The 21,241-nt window shown below is 38.0% G+C and overlaps 1 protein-coding gene across 1 annotated transcript in view; it reads left to right on the forward strand.

The window, feature by feature from the left end:
* LOC111929355 (leucine-rich repeat and calponin homology domain-containing protein 2-like) overlaps window positions 1-21,241 on the forward strand; it is a 108,720-nt gene that overhangs the window by 59,459 nt on the left and 28,020 nt on the right. Inside the window, exon 8 of the mRNA XM_086850890.1 lies at window positions 5,032-5,095. The gene's annotated coding sequence lies outside the window, so the exon portion shown is untranslated. The remainder of the gene's footprint in view (window positions 1-5,031; window positions 5,096-21,241) is intronic.

The raw sequence follows: 21,241 nt of genomic DNA on the forward strand, positions 1-21,241 counted from the left end.
ATGGATGGTACATTTAGCTTTTTCCTGAATGGGAAGCCAAAGGCCTTGATAGGAATATAAGTTGAATTAAATCCTTAGTGAATATTGAGCGCATACCTATAATATATATGTATTTAAGGACAGGTATTTTACCTAAGTACCTTAGGTACTTTCCTAAGTATAGGTATTTTACCGTGATTTGAAGTTCTTCCCAACAAGAAACATATTCTTGTTTCTCTGATTAACTGCAGTTACTAACTTAAAAAAAAAAAAAAATAGTGCTTTTACAGATAATTAGGGGAGGGTGTTTTGCTGGTTCACTTTTCTGTTTTCTCATTAGACAGGCATCTATTCATCATTCTCAGGTTCTGTAGACAAGATTTTTCTGCTGACTTTGTACAAACATAACTTACACAGATCTGGCAGCTAAACCTTAGTTATAGCATTATTTTATTGTTGGAAGCTATCCCTGAACTGCTCTTGTTAAAGAAAGGGTGTATATATATTTACTTACCTGTCTCTTCCAGTGATGGAAGAGAGCACTTGAAAAATAAGGGCCAGAACTGTAAAACTAATGTTTAAAATTCAATTTTAAGACAGTCTTATTGAACATTATTTTTATATGTTTTGAATATAGACAATTATTATTTCCGTCCTATCCCAAATTTTTTGGAATACTGTGCTTTACTTCCCTGAAAATATTTGTTTATGGACAGCAGAAAAATCAAAATAAGTTCATACCATAGTGATAGACTTGATAAAAAATTCAAGTTGAAGAATTATCTGAAGATATTTCAGCTTGATTTGCTTTGAAAAGCTTACTTGTCTGAGTAGAATGACTGGAAAAGGGTATTGTACAGGAAAAGCCCTTTTATGAATGCCTGAAATTTTTGAAGTTATTTCTGAATAGATTGATTCATATTCAGATTAGCTTCCTGCCAGATGGAGGGAATTTACAGTAAATCAGTTCTTGGCAGGAGAGAAATAAAAAATGAACAACATCTGCTTATTTATAAAAGTTGTCCTATTCTTTTTCTAATATTGGTGGAGCACAAATTACCTACCCAAAGAAAGTTTTATGACCAATAAGCTGTGGAATGTTAAAGCTCACAGGGATGAGAAAGCATTTGTGTTTACAAAAGAGGCTGACACCAGAGCATGTTTGCAGATCATACATGGCACCTTTGCATAGCACAGCCACTGCTGCTCAGCATCTGTCTGCTGAGCTCCTGTTCCAGCACTGCCTCTTGGTGCAAGAAAAGCCTTGCAGCTCCCAGAAGTTATTTTAGGCTGTGATCTTGCAGACATGTTTCTGTAGGCAAACTCAAAGTCAAACATTCCACATCCACAGAGGAGGAAGACTCATGAGTATGCAAAAACCTTAATAGCTCCCTTTTGACCCATGCAGATGAAACTGTCCTGTGTGGTCCCATTAATATTTCTGTTCCCAAGTTCATATTTTATAAGTTGGATATTGGAGAGCTCAGATATTAGGTCAATATATTTGACTGCTCCTTTGTAATGACCTTACTGTGATGGGCGTGCCTGGGTTTTTAATAAGCAGTTTGTTTACAGTATTGACATTTTAATGTACATGTACATAAAAAGAGAAAGCTCAGGCCTTCTCAGTGTCATTGATGTCCAAGTACTGGCTCAAAGCTGCCTCAGTCAGAGGTTAGATGACTGAAGCAGGAGTTAACAGCATCCTTCTGGTATGAATAGCTCACAGTGATCCTTCAGTAATTGCAGCTCATGATCAACAAAAGCTGGAAGCGACAGGCAATGACAAGGGCACAGTCATGATATTTCCCATACATAACTTTGTTCACCAAAAAAATACCATGCTGTTCTCTACCCACATATTTCTAAGTAGAAATAGATGCAGAACAGTATTTTGTTGAAGTTTAGAGATAAGACATCCTTGGAATGTTGGTAATTAATTTTCTTTACCTCACTAACTGGCAGATTCCTGAAGGAACACCTGGGCAGAGGAGCAGAGTGGGGACAAAGGCACCACAGCAACTTGTCCATGCTCGAGGATCACTGGTGGCTGTTCACACGTTTATCAAGGGTGATCCCCAGCTGCAAGGTCACTTGAGCACTTTAAAATACTCAGCATCCTCCTGCTTCCAGCCCATTTCTCCCAGCCCTCTCCTTTCTGTGTGGTCGTGGGCTGTAGGATCTGCTGGCTCTGAGTGGATCCCTGTGCTCCTCTGTTTTTCCCCAGCTCAGGAAACCCCTGTGTGCTGCAGTTTGCTGTGGGATGCAGCTGCTCAGGATCTGGTCACCTTGGTGGATGAAGTCACAGCTCTCATGTCTTTGTGAGATTTACGTGGAATTTAATCATCTATGGCAGATTTAAGATTGAAATTTTTTCTTCTTCTCTTTTTTTGTGAAATTCTATCATCCTGACCTAGAATATCAGATGTTTTGATTCCCTCCAGTTAAAAACATAATTATGTCAGATATTTTATCAGCAAATCTACCAGGAGATATTATTGCTTTCTATTTTTCAGATGCTGCCTGTCAAAGGACTTAGAATTAGCACTCTTGTCCTTGGCCAAAAAAATGCCAAGGTAATAATCTCAATGATGATAGCCAGAAATGGCTGATGAATGAAGCCTGAAGTAATACAGTCATTAGATGACATTTTCTCTTTTCTGAATGTATAATACTGCTACTTCTTCTTGGGTAGCAGCAAAAATGTGCTAATGTAATTTGAAAATTACACTGGGAAAAATGCATATTTTCAAATAATTCCCACTTTATGTTGGTTGATATACAGAAATTGTAGGTGTTCCATAAAATGACTGTGTTTTGGAGACTAAATTTGAACTTCAAAGCGAATTAAAAGATTAGGCCATGATTAATGTTTAGCTTATTCTGTAAAATATATGCCTGAAAATATGTTAAGAAAGCAGCATTATAGAGTAGTCATTTACCATGACATTCAGTGGATTTAAATAGGTATAACACTGCAGGGTTACAGCAAGAAAAGACCATGACTATCAAAGGTGAAGCAGAAAAATTCTGTTAGGACTAAAGGCCAGCGATAATAAATAGAATATGAAGATGTTGTTACTTTAGTTTTAAATTGCTTTTTGGACTAAGGTCCTGTGTCTTTCAAGTACTTGGATAACAGGGGTGTTCCCTGTGGTGGATGCTGTAGGGAAGTGGAGCTAAGCAGGGTGTCCAGTGTTTGCAAAATATCATCTGCAACAGAACCTATTCTGCAATTTCTCCTCATAGATTTAAAGCCTAATCCTGCAGTATCCACACATACAAACCTCACAGCAACGTTTTGGGGGAATTTGCTACCTTTTAGACAAGTTAACGGGAGCTATTTCAAGTATGTGGGTGTTAAAGACAAAACCAGAAGGAGGTGGGCAGTACTTCTCCATCATGTATCAGTCCAGAGTTGCCAAGATTATTTACATTTTAGGGCAGTGGAATGAAGGGAGTAGAATAACTACCCTGGAGCACCCACTGCACCCAGAGCTGCAAGAATGTGTCTGTTGAGTTCCAGTGTGTGGCTTGGTTTGGATTTTTCCCTTTGTGTCCTATTCCCATCCTGTTTCTCATCCAGGACTTGAACTCCTGCAGACCTCTTTGTTTTCAAGAAATGTGTTGAAACAATACTTGTACTTAAATATTAGAGGTGATTGTTTTTGCCCTCCCCAGGGACAAGAGAGTTTCAAGAAGTTGGTGCAATCAGCTCCTAAGCACATTTCCACTTTCACAGTGTGTAGTTATGAACACAAAAGAAAAGGGGGAAAGCTGGGGACTTTTTGGTTAATAGGAATTATAATTTTGTGTGTGTTTCAGAACATTATATTTCTGCTGAAGACCAAGACGCTGTAGACTGTGCAGTAATTATTTTGTATTCTATCTGGGAACACAAAACACATCACTGACCTTGAGTATCTTAGCAATTGTATTCAAGAAAATGAAAATTCATTTATGCAAATAATAACGGACAATAATTAGATAACATATAATTTAATGCTTGGAAGATTTCTAAAAATTAATTTGAAGTTACTAATGGTGTAAAATGTTAATTGCTTTTCACAAATGTGTGTTTTCTTACAATTCATGTTTAAGAAGTTTAATGTATACATTGCATATGGTAGCTCAGATCTTCCTTCAGTAAAATACTGGAGCACATCAGCACTTCAATTAGAGAACATCCACTGATATCAGGGCAATTACTTACCTGAAAAATCTCTTAAAAGTGTTTTATAATAAAATTTTTTGCAGTGGCAAAAGCAAGGGACAAGGTTCTGCAGTTAAGTTTGCAACTCTCTGGCAGTCTAACCACTCTTTCAAACATTGTTTGCTTCTTCAGACTCTTCCTCCTTGGATTTGAAAGAGAAATAATGAGTAAAGCTGAGTAATGTTGGGCCATGATGAAAATTGGAACAAAGCAAGCTGCTTTTTCATGGGCTTTAACAAAAGCTTTTATTTTTAAATGGCTGCTGAATCATGTTGCTGGGCACTGCTTGGCAAACACTGGGAAGGATCCTTTGTTGCTCTTTATTGACATATGGGTTGGCTAGACATGGCTATGAACCTCTGCAATTTTGTCCTCAGTCTGCAATAGTATTTTTTTAGCCATTTTATGCAATGAGTGAAGGAACACTTGAATCCTGAGCTTTCACTACATATTCACTCACTCTCTGAAGTGTCCTGGAGGAAATTTAACTACAGGGGTATTGGGATGGGCAATGAAATTTGAACTGAAGTTAAAATAATTCTCTATTCAAAATGCAATTTTCTTAGTGCGTATTTAAAATGAAAAATGAAAGTGTTTAATTTTAAAATGGCCTGGCCCAGTGTTCAGCAGGAATGTTCTAACTAAAGGGAAAATCAGTCTGTTCCCTTTGAGGTTTTGTATTCTTTTAAACAGTAAGAATCACTGGCATTCACTAATGTTACAGAAATCAAATTCTGAGGTAACAAAAATATTTATGCCTTAAGTAAATATAGTGGAAAACTCTAAGTTCAATAAATGACACTTTTTTCTTTCCTCCTTCTTTGCTCTTAACCCTACAGGTTAATTGAGGGAATAAGCATACCATAAGTGGATGTATAAATATATGGGATGCTTTTCAACAAGGTAATTTTTCCATAATCTTACTTTTCTAGTTTGACCTAAGAATGGAAAAGTTTGCTCCTTGTGTTTTGTTAAAACTTATATTTAAAATAAGAATCAAGGTAGCTACTCTTTGCAGCCATAGAAAATTATTAATTAGCAATAATAGTAAAACAATATTTTGATCTTTCACATCCCAAAAGTATACTAGTACTAATTAACTTAAATTGATTATGTTTAGTAACAAGAGCAGAGTCAATAGTGCGAAACACTTCCATAAATATTCATGTGAATGTTAAGTGTGCCTATTTCAGGTGTCCTTGTGTCGCTTCCTGAGTTCTCTTGCACTGGCTGGGCTTTTGCCAGACTAAATGCTCACAGGAAGAAAGAGTCTTAAGACCACTTATTTTAGCACTTAAGTTTGTTTGCCATTAGAAATTCCTGCAGGAATGACTCATATTTATCTAATATTGGGACCAGTGCCTGCTTAGGAAAGTTGACATCTATTTTGAAAAAGTCCCGCACCCCCACCTGTGGTAAAAAAACCTTCCTAAGACCAGATAGGCTGTGGATGTCAGAAACAAAAGGGTCTCTCGTTTCTGATGCCATCTGGCTGACTTTAAACAAGGAATTGCCTTTTTTTCCTTTTTTCTTTGTTTTTTCCATGTCTCACCAGCAGCAACAGCAGAGTAGCTTAACCAAGAGAAAAAAAAGCTACTATTTGAAGTAACAGAATCATAATATTATAACAGAAAACAATTCTTTTTGGTACAATTTGTAACTTAATTCATAGAAACTCTCAACTGGTCTTAATATTTTCATGGTTCTGGAAGGCTTCTGTAGCCATACCAAAGTGCCATTATTGCTTTCTGCATGATCATGAACTAGACAAGTTTCATACTCATTCTACTTTCATTTTGAAAGGATGCAGTAAAAGTGTAAAAATCACAGAATGACAGAATTGTGAATGATTCAAGTGAATTTGCTTAGGAGAAAAAGATATCAATAAAATATTTAATGTTTCTCTTTAGCAGAATGACATGTATTTTAAACGTGAGAAGCTCTGTAGAAAGTGAACCACTGGTTTGTTTCCCTGTTCTTTTGCTATGAATACAATATTAAATGTTTGAATGGTTCATTGAGAAGAAAAGTGTAGAAAATGTAGACAAGAGAACTAAATACCTTAGCTGATCAAAGAGATGGGAACACAGTGTTGCAGACCCTGTGCCCTTTGGTTCCTCCAGTGCCTGCATTCAGAATCCCTCTGGGCCTCACCTCTTGGAGGGCACTGGTGAGTCAGATAAAGTGATGTAACGTGAATCTCTCCATTTAGAGAGTTTCAGAGAATTTACTGATAATAGAAACCCATCATTTGTTAATAAGTGGCATACCACACCTCAAAGAGTTTAAACACGTGTTAGAAAACTTTTAAATACTGTGGCAATTTCTGCTAACTTTACATCTTTGTATGGTAAGCCATTAATGTCCAGAAGTGGCTTTGCATTCCTGGGGAATATTTTTATTACACATTAATGGTGTAGTAGAAAAAGGCTGAACCTTCAGGAATAAGTCTGTAAGTCTGGTCTTTTAAGCAGCTGTCCCTCCTGTTGCTGTGCAGTCTTCAGCTTCTGAACTCGGGTAGAAATCACCATGAACCTCAGGAAAGGGACTAAAGTAGAGTCCTGAGAAGGATGTTGAGGCATTTACATCTGATTCTCACAGTGCATTTACAGAACAGCACCAGTCTTTCAACTGGAGTGAGGCTTCAAAGTTCTCTGAGAGAAACCAGTAAAACCTCAAAGGACAGTTGGCATCATTTTTCCACTATCTCCTAATTATACACCATTAGCTTGGAGAGCTCATAAGTCCCTTTAAAAGAGAATCTGGTGTGGCAGTAAAACTTCTTTTTTTTTCTGGTGGAAGAGATCTTTCCCACAGTATATTCAGTTCATTACTTGCTTTGAAGATAAACTTTGTGGAGTGTAAGTGGAAGAGGTTGATTTATGCCCTACCTATATCAGATTTGCAAAGAGCTTGTGCATCTGCACTCTGTAAACATTTGGAGCAACAGACAGTTTTGTTTTCTTTGTTATTGCTGTGTTACACATTGCTGCAAACACATTGCCTGTAATAAAATGTTAAAAGCTTGCCAAAATCATTAGGTTCTATACACTTATTATTAAACTGAAGAAGTGCTGCATGTTTATCACCAGCTGCTTTTCCGAATGTAGCAATGTACTAGAGAGGCAGAGTGCTGAATCCAGTAAGCCTTGAAAAGATAAAATCACTTGTCGTGTAAAGAATCACAGATTGGTAGAAATGTTTTGAATTCGGTTATGGCTTCCAACCTCAATTACTTTGAGAATTTTTCCTGTTAATTTATGGAGATGCTCAGAGACAAATATTCTTTTATGTAATTATTTTTCATTCGATGAGAAACAGAGGAAGCAAACCCAATATGGTCCAAATTTTGCATGCACAAGCCAGGTGGTAAATACACATTACTCTCAGAATACCTGCTTACCCATGAGTTTAGGAGCAGTTTATCTCTAATGACACTTCCAGACTAAGAAACACTTTCCTCTGGATGAGTAGTTTGTAATCTTGCCAGAGTGCACCTTTGGGGACCAGCCCTTTCAGATATGATGGCTCAGTGATGGTAGCACAGTTCCTGTGTCTCTAGGTAGAATAAGGAACAGCAAAATTTCTATTTACTGCTCATCCATCCGGGCCTTATGCAACCACTGGATGATGAAGTTGCACCACTCACTTCCTGCCTTACTGGAGAAAAATTATAAAGTGCAAATTTTTTGCTTTTGCATATGCTGATACAGAAGATTTTAGTGAGAAAACAAGGGGGAAAATATTTTGTTTCAGCAATAACAGGAAGGGGTCTCTGTGTAGTGACCTTTTGAGGGCCCTTCTCAGCCCATTTGTGAATGGAGGTCGTTCTGTCTGAAACTGAATGGAATCTGGTGCTCCCTAAACATGTCTGTGGATTCTTGTGCTTTGTCACTGCCCCCAGGACTGCAGCTCCTCTTTCCAAGACTGGCAGCATTGCTGCACTTGCTGGTGAGGGGGGAATCTTGAACATGAAGGCAAATTCTTGTAGAGATCAAAGGACCTGGAAACCATGATACTGCTACAGCTGAATATTGTGAATCTGGATAAATTTTTTCATGATGGGTTAGCTAAGCTGTGAATGTGGATAGTTTTCCATCTTTCTTCTTTATTTTTATACCTTTCAGCATTTTTGCTTTCCATTTAAAATTTTTCTCCTTTCCATCTCATTCCCTCTGTTTTTCTGATAGCATCTGCACTTTTCTGTGGAGTTTACCCCTTGGCTGAATTTGATGGTGAAGTAACTAAGGGCAAAGTGTTTTCTAGATTATCTGAGCTAAAAACTGCTAAAAATGAAATATGTGATGGCAACACCTTTCTATTGGTAAGGTTAGTTTAAAATGTGTTGTTGAGAAAAATCAAGGAAACTTCCCTGATAGTCCTTTATGAAGGAGTTGCTTTAAGAAGCCAAACCTCCCCTGATAAAACACAAACAACAACAAACACTCCAAAAAAAAAAAAAGGCCTTTTAAAATATTTTATATTTTCTACGTCATCAAAAGTAAAAATAAATAAAAAAAAGAAAGGATGAAAAGACAACTTAGAGGAACATTTCAAATAGACCATAGAATATCATAGCCATTGTTTGGACAATATAGAATAAAAGACTAGTAAAGCATTCTGTTATACCAAAAGACTCTCCAGGTACTTTTTGTATGCCTAATTCCATAGTTTGTATGCATTTATACTGATGTTTTAACAGAATGTCAGCTGGTGTCAGAAATAATGAAGTTTCAGAGATTGGGATTTCCAACTCTTTGCCTTCAACTTTGCTATTGTAGTGTTGTCAAGGAGCTTTTGTGTGGCATTTGTCTTTTTCTCTTTATAGTTGTTAGATTTTTCCATTTAATGCCAGCAGGAATTTAAGGTTATTGTTAAAGAGGTTCTGTAGTAGACTATGTGCTGCTATGCTGCACAGTCAACATCTGCACAGAAGTCAGATTTGTTTTTCTGCGCATCATTAAAAAGCTCCAGACTTAACACTTTTCTCCCAACTGGTTCTACGAGTTGCTGTAGTTGAATCCATGTGTAGAGTCTGCTGTGTAAAGCATTGGTCTCTTCAGAACATTTTTTTTCCATTAAGTTAATTTATTCATAAAGTATTAAATTTTTGTTAGAATAGTAATTCTGATGTTTTCCTGTGTATATGTTGTCCTGCCCTCTCACTAGAAATATTCCCAAAAAGTGTTATTATCAAAAATAAACTACTAAAGGATTCTGACCACGTTAGAGAGGGATAAGTGGTAAACTGAGGTTTTTGGAGAGCTCTTGGTGGTTTCTGAACAGTGAAATAGAAATGCATATGACAAACCATGTAGTTCCTGGTAGCTCATGAATTGCATGTTGATATTCAGTACCCTGCCAGCCTCAGGGAAGGGCAACACATCCAAAGTGGGGCTGATGCATTTCAGGGTTTATGACAATACAGCTCCATTATGTTGTTAGTGAAATTTTTTCTGAACTTTAGTCATGATTTAACTTCATCTGGCAGCTAAGCCCCCCATAGATGCTCACCCTTTTCCCCTCCACCCTACTCTACCTGCTACCACCCCTGTGGGAGGGGGAGACAGTCAGAACTGGTAAAAGCTGGAAAACTTGAGGGTTGAGATAAAGACAGCTTAACAGGTCAAGCAAAAGCCATTCAGACAAGCAATGCAAATCAAGGAATTCATTCACCACTTCCCATGTGCTCAGACACCCCCAGGAAAGCTGGGCACTATCACTCATAGTGTGACTTGGGAAGACAAATATCATCATTCCAAACTTACTTTTTCTCCCCAGCTCTGTGTGCTGGGCACGGTGCCATCTGATCTGGGATCTCCCCTGGGTCAGTTGGGGTCAGCTGTCCTGGCTGTGTCCCCTCCCAGCTCCTGGGGCACCCCCAGCCTCCTCGCTGGTTTGTGGGAAGCAGGGAAGGGCTTGACTCCCTAACCCTTGCTCAGCAATAACAAAATCATCCCTGAATTGTCAGCACTGTTTTCAGCACAATCCAAAACACAGCCCTGTACCTGCTATTATGAGGAAAATTAATTCTGCCCCAGCTAAACCTGCCACAATTTGACTTTGTAGAAATTTGACCAGAATCAATTAGAGAGTTCTTATGTCTCTGCCCATTGCAAAAGAGTAACCTGGGATCTGTCCTGATCTATTAAAGGGTATTTCAATGGAATTAATAAAATTTCCATTTACAGCCATGAATTGGGTCAAAGCCCTCTCAAATGAGTATCTCATTTTTGAAGTCAGTAGGAGTTAAGTGCTGCTTTTCACTGCCCTCAGAAATAATTTTCATGGAATAAATGTGTAGCCATAGTGGAGTGTCTGATATGCACCACAGGACCTATGTAATCATTTAATTCTTGTGCAATCAAATGATCTTACTCAGAGGTTTTTCATTTATGTTCATTGCTGGTCCAGAAACAAGAGTACACCTGACCTGACAAGTTCAACCTCTGAGCGGGAAATGTGGTTGGAAATTTTGCAGCACAAATTATCCTAAAAGCCACGCTCTTTTGCCTTCTCTACAAGTCCTAACGCTACAAATTACGAGCATCTTTCTCAAATAGATGAAATACCTGTAGCAGATTTGGTACTTGCTACCCAGGAACTTGAAAAGGCTGTGTGTGATGTCTCTGTGATTTTTTGGCACTCAAAAAATCACACCCCTTCCCTGGGCAGAGGAGCCTTTACCCCTCTCAGGAAAGACTCGTGGCTGTCTCAGGGGAGTTCTCAGGGCAGATGCTGTACTGATCCTGCTCAGCATTCCCACCTGCAGGAAATGAGCTTTGCTGGAGCTCTTAAAGCTCTGTGCTTCTCTACCTTTGAAAGCCAACACTGAGGAGCCCCAGGGTGGATAAAGCATTCTAGGACAAGTGGCTTATCACAGCTATCATGAATAATGCATCTTGGCTGCACTGAGAATGTGTAATGACACTGCTTACATTTTCAAGATATGTTTTAAAAACAGTGTATTAATAAACATAAAAGGTATTTCTCACCTCAGTGATAAAGACTACGCTGCTGCAATGCACCTTTGTGACATAAGCCATATTTCTGCAGTTAGATTTATTAGTGTGAAGAAAATTGCTCTTCTGAAAAACAAGTAATACAGACACATTATTACTGTTGCAGAAGGTGTTATTAATCCACACCCTGCCTCTCCAGTTGCACGGACTCTGTTTATTATCTGCAAAAGGAACATGGCTGTTGCTTTCTCTAGCAAATCCTGGGAGCAGCTGCTTTATCATGAGGCTTTTCCTGCTTCCTCTTCATTTTCACGGGGTACTTTAACATCTTGATGCAATTTTAGAAGGGGTTCCCTTGCTATATGTAAATAGAGGTGTATGTTAATAAAGATGCCAGAATTTTTTCTTCTAAACTTTCTTCATGGATTTAAAGAAAATAAAACCAAAATGAGAGTGTTATTGTGCATGGTACAGAGTTGGAGAGGAAGAATTAATGAGACATTTGTAAGAGCTGCCAAAGAAATAGCTTTGAAATCTCAAACAGAGGCTTAGTGCAATCAAGAAATATAAAAAATAAGTGGGGGCAGGAGCAATAACATGAGAAAATAATCCCATTTACCAGATGGTTAGGAGAAACCATTCTGGAGCAGCCTGTTGAACAGAGATAGTCCCAAACAGGTCTGGTAATCCATGTGTGTGGAACAGGAGATAGTGAAGCACCTCCTGCATTTCCACTGCAGTTCTCTGTAAGTTCAGTGGCAGATTCCTGTCCTGAATCCCCTTCTCTGCAGCTGAACTAATTACACTTCCCAGAATGTGCTCAGCATTAGTGAGGTCCTATTTGGGTAGCCTTTGTTTAAAATGCAAAGACCAGTGGAACTTGATGAGGTTCTGACAAAATGCATATTCCTGAGCAACCAACAAAGTAGTCATGCTTTAATTGGGCGTTAATTTCAGTCTTGTGCCTCCTGTAATTCAGCATGAGAAATGATTATTACTGTCATGTCCTTTCATGGTGAGGCAAATAACACTGCACATCTCTTCCACTTTTTTTTTTCATTAGATCAACTTCTTCGGTCCACCTCTTTTGTATTATTTTTATTAATCATGAGAAAGAAATAGTTTAGGGTTCAGTTCTTCTAAAGATACCTCTTGCTGCTCGTGGCCTTCTGTTTTCCAGTAGCATGTGAGTGGCTCTTGCATACCCAGTTTTCCTTCATGATTCCCACTGCCCAGACAGCAAGTCTGCCAGAGCTTAAATTAAAATGATGGGTGAGGTTGAGCCCAGGCTGGTGGGGTGCAGCTGGTAACATTTATTTACTGCAGCTGGGAGAGAATATTTCTCCACATCTCAATTTTGCTAAGTATAAAATAGACAGGATCAAAGTATTCCCAAACAAGATCCTAATGGATTTCTTTGAAGTGAAACTATCTGAATTATTTCTTTTTAGTCTTATGTGGCATAATTGTCTTAGAGAAGCAACAACTGTATGCCGTTGTAATTAAACTTAGTAATTAAACTAAGGTAACATTTTAATAAATAGTTTCTCTATTACTATGACATAGTGATTAAATAGGGTACAAACCTTATTAAGATTTGTTTTTGCTCAATAACAATGCATGTCTGTAATTGACTCTTCTTTGATCCAACGTTTCTCTAAATTACAAAGAAAAAAACTATCAGATAAAAATGAGATAGCACAGAATGTATATTTCATAATCCCTTTTGAAATGCAAATGTTAAGAAACATTTCTTACACGTTCTCAAGTTATGTTTGATATTTGTGATGATTGCCCATCGTTGCCTTCAGTTACAAGTCCACTTATCAAGGATAACCTCTGCGTTCTTCATACCATAATTGATAAATCCAATCCTTTCATTAAGATGAAATGAAGCCTTCCCTAGTAACAGTAACAGTGCCACATGATGTCTGTTAAAATTATAACAGTCAAAACAGTCAAGAGCACTATATTTTCCCCTCAAAGACACACAAAATAAATTTGTAGCAAAAACAAATGTTACCTTTTCCCTTCCCCAAGATGTTTCATTTGTTGCATGGATCTGAGGTAAGAGTAAATTAAAATAGTGTACAATAAAGTCAATCAGCTGTTTCAATAGTGATAATTTTGAGTTTAGTTCACAACATTTTTAAGAAATTTTGCTAACTTAATTTTGATGTGGCAAAAGGAATACACTTCCTTCTCCCTCACTGAAATATGTGGGAATACTACCACAGCTTGAGAAGCACCTGCATTGAGATTTGTAGCTTTACTCTTGTTCTGTGCGTGTTGGAATGAAGGAGCAGTGGACAGGCAGGCTGAGCTGTGGTGCTGCTTGCCATGTTTGTCACAGCAGGTCTGAGGCACACAGCTGTGTCTGCAGCCCTTGCAGGGCGAGGCTGGCTGATCAGGATCTGTTCTGCAGCGCGAGGTGAAAGCCCACGAGAGGTAAGTTTGATCTGACGTTTCTGGCTCCATCTGAAACTATCAGACAGGGCATGTAGAAAGGAGCCTGTGGGAATGTAAAGCTGGTGGTAGAAAGAAAAATGATCTGAACAACAGATAGTTTGTAGAATGCCACACAACTGCTAACCCAGATGGACATATTCCCAACTCCAGAATTCCTCTAAAAGGAGAAAGAATGATCACATAGCAACCAGTATTATTATTGTTTGGTTTGTACCTGGCCAATTGTGTCACCTTTGCCAGAATCACATCCAGAAGGTAAATTATAATATTTATATAGCAGAGCAGAACACACAGACTACCTTACAAAAGTGCACAGTGTAATGGAAGATTAGCCATTGACCTTACTGAAGTGCTTTATATGTCCTAATGCCTAATTTTCCTTTATTTTTTTATGGACACTTTCCCACTCATTAGCTATTTTAGTTCTATGCTCTGAAGCTCCCAGCAAGGCTTCTCATTTTGTCCAAACTGTTAATATTAATATGGTTGTGCAACTGCCCAGTGACAGCCTAGTTTGGCATCTGCTGGCAGCTGCCTATGTAAGCAAACTCATTTTGCTGCTTGCATGTGAAAAATGCCTATTGTCTGCTGCTGAAATGTCCTCTATCTGCATGCCATTCCTCTCTTTACAGATGCCATCAAATCCCTGTGGTTCTCTGAAATTCTAAGAGATGTTTTGCTCAGCTTTCCCCATCAAATCACGAGTCTGTTTTTCCCTCTGCAGTATCAGTTTTCTGTGTGATGCCTTGCTTTCTTAGAAGCTTTGGAATGAAAATGAGGACTTTAATTCTTGTCCATTCCTCAACACCTTCTGGTGAAAATGTGATATTTTTGAAGGATTGGGAAATGGCAAAATACACACAACATTTTTTTTAGCAGTTTAAACCAGAATTTGCTTCTCAGACTGCAGCTTCACATTGATTAGGTGGTAGATTTTCTAGATTAACTCCTGACCACTGAAGTAGTTTTGTTCTCTCCCATGCTGTTGGGAGATTTATTGATTTAATTGAAAGTGTTCTTGAGTTTTTCAGTTGTACATATGTCTTTTCCTCCTTAAGCTGTTCACTTTACTCATTTTTATCATCCTGTGGGCTATGACTGTTTTTTTCCCCCAGAGGTTATGAGCTAAAACAAAGGCTCAACTACTTTTCAAACATCTACTTGAAATTAACTTGGCTTTAAGTCACCCTTAACAATAGATCAATAACACCTATACCTGCCACATAGGGAAATTTCCAGGGGCAATATACAGATTAGATGCCATGAAGGTAATTTAATTTAAAGAAAACCAAAATGGGCAATTTCAACAGCGCAGTGGCATCTTTGTGTCGTATTTACTTGGAAGCCTTGTATGACTGAGATATTTTTACTTTCTCTCCTTCCAGGTATTTCTGAAAATTACTAAAGCACAACTTAATAAAACCAATGAAATATAAGGATGGTGTTACACCAGCACAAGACTCTATACTTGCTCTCTTTTTTCTGTTTTTTCCAGTGGTGGTAGGGACATAGTAAAAAAAAAACCCACTGGTTTTGTTTTAGGCCAGATAATAGAATTATCCAAAAGTTATTTGCCTTTCCTCAAAGTGATACTTCAGGTTATATAAAGGTTTGACAAATGTAATGCAGGATCTGTAGCAGCAGTCAAGAACATGTAGAAAAACACAGTTTGCTCACTGCTCTGCACTGCATTTGGAATCATACTGGCTCATTTTGAAACTCCACATTTTTGTTCTTATTATAGAAATTCTTAGCAATTTGTAGTTAGCAAAATTGCCAACTGTAATGATAAATAATAGCATATGGGAGTATGCAAATACAGCAAACACCCTTTCATTCCATATTCAGGATGATACAATTCCCATCATCTCCATTCCATTAGCATTGCAGATACAAAACTTGCTGTGCTGCCAAGAGAGTTTTGTTAAAATCAACAGAAACTGTGCAGCTGAAGTTTTAAGAAATCCTGAATTTTTCTGTTCAAACATGTTTATTTTTCACATTCCAAATGAGTCAAAGGAGGACAATTTGGATCCCCATTACCAGAGCACTTTTTACCCCCTGTAATTATGGTTCAGTTAGGTGTCCGGTTTTATTCAGACTGCAAAAATGTTTTTAGAAAATCTTATCCCTTTTCCCTCAGTTGAAAGGAAAGCAGGACAGAAACCATTTTGTTTGGTTTGGTTTTTTTCCCTGTGGTGTTTTTAATTTTTTTCTGTGGTGTATAAGTATGAAAAAATATAAGAATCTAAGGGATGGCAATAACTGGGAATGATAGTTGCAAACCTACCAAAGAATTCAAAATGGAAATTTCTGAGTAGCATTTCAATTTTTTAAATTCCTACTATTACAAAGAAATTTGAAAAAGTTTCCTATGATGTAAATGTATGTTTTTAATATGCTTTGTTAAAGACCAAAAGTGATTCAACTGGAAAATATATTTACTTGTTGGAAACTTCTGTGAAAGGAAAATTGAAGTAGAGAGAAATATGTGAAAGTTTCCAATCAATAACAATGAAATCATCTGCCAGACAGCTTCTGGTGAATCCCAAAATGAGGTTTAAAATGCTTTCACTATGGTCTCTGCCCCACTGAGGGGCTGCTGCCCTCCCTGCAGAGCCCTGGGCTCTTTTGGCCCATGGTCACAGGTTATGGGTTAAATCACCACAGAACAGCATCAGCTGAGACCCTGGAGGTGGAGTATCTGATGGGAAAGCACCTCAGTTTCCTTTCACCAGACCCAGGAATAGGGTTGGAAGGCAGGTGAAGACAATATTCTTGTGCTCACAGTGTTAAATTCTTTGGCTGTGACAGACAGCATGAAATTCAATAAATTTAGAGTCCTCTGGATGTATCTAGATCTTTTCTGTGCTTGTGTGAAGTGGCTTGGAGGCCTCATTAGGAAATCTGGGAAAAATGCTTTGTTTAAAAAGATTATCTAGTATGGATTTTTCAATGCCATATTGGCTTCTGTTTAGAGAAAAACCTTATGTAAATAAATAAGGATGAATTTCACTGATCCTGCAGAGTGTTCAAATAACCCAGGATTACTCTGGGTGCTGTCAGTGCTGTGATGCACAAAGTATGGACTGATGCTCTCCCACACTACTTTTCCAGCTGCTGTGTTTGACTCCTGTCTGACCCAGAAGCAGTGTGGTTAGAAATCATGGATTTTCTTCTGTGAATTTTCTCAGCAGGTTCTTGAAGTCAAGTGAGCATTTAGCTTCCTCAGCATTGTGCAGCAGAACCTTTCCAGGCTTCAATGTATTTGATGGGAAGAATGTTTTTTTTTTACGGGTGCCTGTCCCTCTGTGGTGTTTTTTTAATGCTGCATCACATGAGTCATCCAAAAACCCTCTGCTACAGAGGCAGAATTAGGCGGTAACTACACCCTGTAGTTACAGAATATTTATTTTCTGTTAAGTTAGTTTGGATTGCTGGGTAAATACCATCTGGTTGTGGCAATTTATTACTGTTTGCTTGTGCTGAAAACTCTTCACATTAATATTTCTATTTGAGGTAAATTCTTCAGTGTGTTTGTTGAAATAGTCTCAGTGTGAGTAACTCCCAGATCTCCATGGTGAACGTGGCTGTGTCTTTCATGAACACTTATATTGTGATCATCAGATCCTTCTGCATAGCTGCTGGCAGGTTATCTAATGAAGTACTTCTAAGAAGTTTTTTTAGTTTTCATGCCTTCTCCAGACTGTTGTTTTGTTTTGATATCATGTATAATTTGCTAGGATTTATTTCTTTTATGGAGAAGACTTCAGATTTTAATGGGGTTTCTATTAATTTGGAAATATTTCATGTACCATTGTGATTAATAGTGTCATATGTTTTCCCCCTCAATTTTTTTCTTAGTAGTCTATATGCATGCATTTGAACTCTCACACATGCACTTTTGAAATGCCTCCTAATACCAAGGAAAAAACAAGAAGGTAAAATTGATTCTTGATGCTGACTGCCTTGCCTTCACAGGGACTAGAGCTGTCCATAAACTTCTGATGTTTGCCCTATGCTGTTCACTTTGTTATTCACTTATTATGTGGATATCTGAGCAACATTTGCACTTCCAACTAAAATTACATCCCAATTGCCTGAGGCTGACCTTACAAATACTGCCTTGGCTAGATCATGGTGAACAGTGTTGATGAGTGCTTGCTACTGTGCCTCTCATCTTCAGCTCTGAAGGCAGAAATGAATTTAAAACTGAGACCTGAACTTTAACACTTTAAATTGTTGCTCTGTTTATAATGCAGGTGTATTTGGAAGAATAGCTTGAGGGATCATTCTTGGCTATGCCAGCAGACTGGGGGGTTATTAACCTCACATGGAGGAAATATTTATAGATAGCTGAGGAATGGGCTGGGCTTGGAATTTTATACTCCAGAGCAGCATGTGTGACCATAAACTTGTCATTTAAAGAATTTTCACTGCTGCTGGAATTCTTCCATTTGGAAAACTAGTTTAGTTTATGCTTGATAATCAAAAGGAAGCCTCCTAAAGGCACTTATGCAGTTTGTTGTTTCATTGGGCTACAAGTTGTCCATAGACTAAAGCCAAGAGACAGGAGAAAATTCCAGTTTCTACACTATAAAACTGTGTAACTCTCTTTTGAGTGGTGAGTTGATCAACATGGTTATTGCTGAATACTTTTAACAACTTTTCTGAAGACATCCCTGACAGCCAGAAAATTGTACACCATAGGGGGAAGAAAAAAAAAAAAAAAGCTTTAGATGATTTAATGTCAAGGACAGTATCCCACATATTTCTGAAGGTGTCAGCAAGTAACTGGCTACAAGTTCCTGTAAGGTTGCTGTGTTCCATATTGAGCATTAAAGTGGCTGCTAACTGACAGCAGCGCTTCCCTGTGCTGTTCATCAAAAAGGATTATGCAAGGCAGTGACACCTTTAGTGCAGTCAATGAAGTTTGTGAAAACATTACCTTGAAGAAACTGTTTTTCAGTGACCATTAGTGGTGCACTGAAAGTGGTTTGTGATTTGTTTTTGTTTGGAGTAAGGAATCCAGTGTCCAGGTTCACTGACTCTTCGCAAAGAGGCACTTTGTCTCAAAGACAGTAGCAGTAATTTGGAGAATGTCCTGGAAATAGTTGCCAAAACTGTAAATTGAGCTGTGGTCTGAGTGCTGAGCTGCTGCCAGTTCTGGGCACTCCTTGATGAAGATCAGTCACAGTTCTTAACTTCGCTGTTCTCCAATGTCAAATGGCTTAGCAGGAACAGAGCCTGATGGGTGTGCAACATGGCTGGATGAGATATTTTAAATAAAGGCTGGAAATCATTATTAACTGAAGAAATTATAGGTTTTTTGTCAGTCTCTCTTTTACCATAGGGATATGATAATGTGTAAAGTCATCAGAAGTGTGAACTTTAGGAGAATACCCAGGGAGACATTTATATAATATCACGGATGACATTTTTTAGATCCTTGAGAGCTGATGATTAAACAGTCTCAAACTTTGAGTTTTATGTTGCTAGAATTTTATCAGAAAGAACTGGGAATAGTGAGACCTATCTAAAGAAGAAGTCTTACTACAGTATTAGATATTTTGTGATTTTTCTCCCAAAGCCTTAAATTTTATTGAAAAATTTATATTTTGCTCAAACTGGATTAATTAATTTTTGAGAAACAGCTAGTATCTGAAAGGCAGAAATGAGTGTCATATCCCAAATGTGCAACTGGGTACAAGTCAGTGTAAAAATGGACCCACAGAACTTTCAGTGAAAGAAGATTGATTTTTCCTTCCTGCTCATGTGTTGTGAGGTGTTTTATGGTTGTCAGGCTTTACTTCTTGGGATATTCTTTCTCTGTATATGTTTCTAAGTTCTTTCCTCGGTGTTTGACTTCATCAAACTGAGCTTTCAGAAGCATGTCAATAGCAGGCACAGAACCAAGAGTATCTATCAAAAAAGCACAGGAGATTTTTATTCAAGTAAAGTCTTCAGTGAGATGTGAACAGCATGGAGAATAGCGACTTCTGAATGTGCCAATGCCATTTTAATATTGTTATTTCAAAGGTTTCTCCAAACCACAGACAAAGTTATTGCTTAGAAAGTTTATGTTCATAGTGCTAAAGGTAATTTATTTCATTTGGAAAAGATCCAAAACTTGTTTTCTAAATGGCTGTTTTGTTCTGCACAACCTACTTCCCAGTATTTTAGCTTGAATTGGACTTGAATTCAAATTAATGCCATCATATGTACTTAAAAAATTTAAAATTTTTTCTGATGTTGCAGATTATGTTGGAGTCATGGAACTCAGTATTTCACAGTGGTTGGGTATATCAGTATGTAGACCATGACATATTTCTTGCAGATGACTGCATACCATTATTTAAGAAACATACTCCAAAAGTTTATTAATTTGATAATGATTTAATAGTGGTGTTGTGAGAAGTGGCAGTTAGGCTAAAAGTAAATTATAGACAGGCATGGGTGTCTAGTAGACTTTTTTCCATCCTCTGGAATATATTTTTTTTACCATACAGTTTTTTCTGAAGAAGAGATGCTTGGCTTAACATGAAGGTTTGCCAACATTGCTTTCACTTATAAACAGGGAGAGGGACTGCAATTTGGCAACTATCAGGCTTTTTGTGACCCACTTCTTACACTTTGTATAAATAATTAAACAGCTGGTAAATAAATGTATCTGTCCTGTCTACTGCATCTTATAATGTAATATATTCTTATTATTCTCAGCTTTGTCCAAACAGAACTACATCCTGAGCTCCCTGCAATAATGGTGCTGCTGTGTTCAGTCTGAAATGGCACTAGAGAGGGACTTACAAAAACAGGATTTTCTGTCAGCTCTGCCACTGAGTTACTGTGGACAAGCAATTTTACCTCTTCACTAATCTTCAGCCTTTGTTTCTCTTGGCACAACAACTTATTATGCTCTTAAATTTGGAATGTGTTTTGACGTTCATGATAAAGTAGGGCATGGTCTGTCTGAAAAAGGGCTAATGAGCTGATGTGAGTTAAAATAAATACTCTCACCTTGTTACAGGCATGAGTGGTATAAGGGCTGGATCAGGTATTTAAAGAGGGAAAGGCTTGACCATTCTGGGTTTGTTTAGGGTTGTGGGTTTTTTCTTTTGTCTGTTTTCTCTTTTTTCTCCTTTTTTAAAAAATAATTGTGTTTTGATTCATAGTTGCTCCTCTGTGTCTTATCACCCTCTTACAGCTAAAGGTTTTCAGCTTCTCACAGCTTGTTTTTAGGAGTCCTTCCTTTTCCAAATGAACCAGAATGAGCCTGCTCAGCTGGAGGGCCGTGGTGCAGTCCAAGTGAGCTAATCTGCCATCTGCACCTTCCCTGGTGAGGAGCTGGGACTCCAGAATTCCTGGCAGAGCTGACGTGAGGCTCCAGGATCTGCTGCCCCACCTCTCTGCCTGCCTGTGCAGGGACTGCAGCTGAGAGCTCAGAATTAGCTCCTCTGGCCTTTACTCTCCTCCTGCACACATGTATCTGTTCACTAAACGTGGCTTTGGTTTTACTTATTGTAATTTTAGTATATTCATTTCTTGGTCATTGGAATGTTTGACATGGCAAAATCATCTTCCATCCAGTACTGTCAGTTAGTTAAAGAAATGTTTGCAC

Source organism: Cyanistes caeruleus, chromosome 14 (assembly GCF_971803275.1).
Source record: "Cyanistes caeruleus chromosome 14, bCyaCae1.hap1.1, whole genome shotgun sequence".
Classification (NCBI taxonomy): domain Eukaryota; kingdom Metazoa; phylum Chordata; class Aves; order Passeriformes; family Paridae; genus Cyanistes; species Cyanistes caeruleus.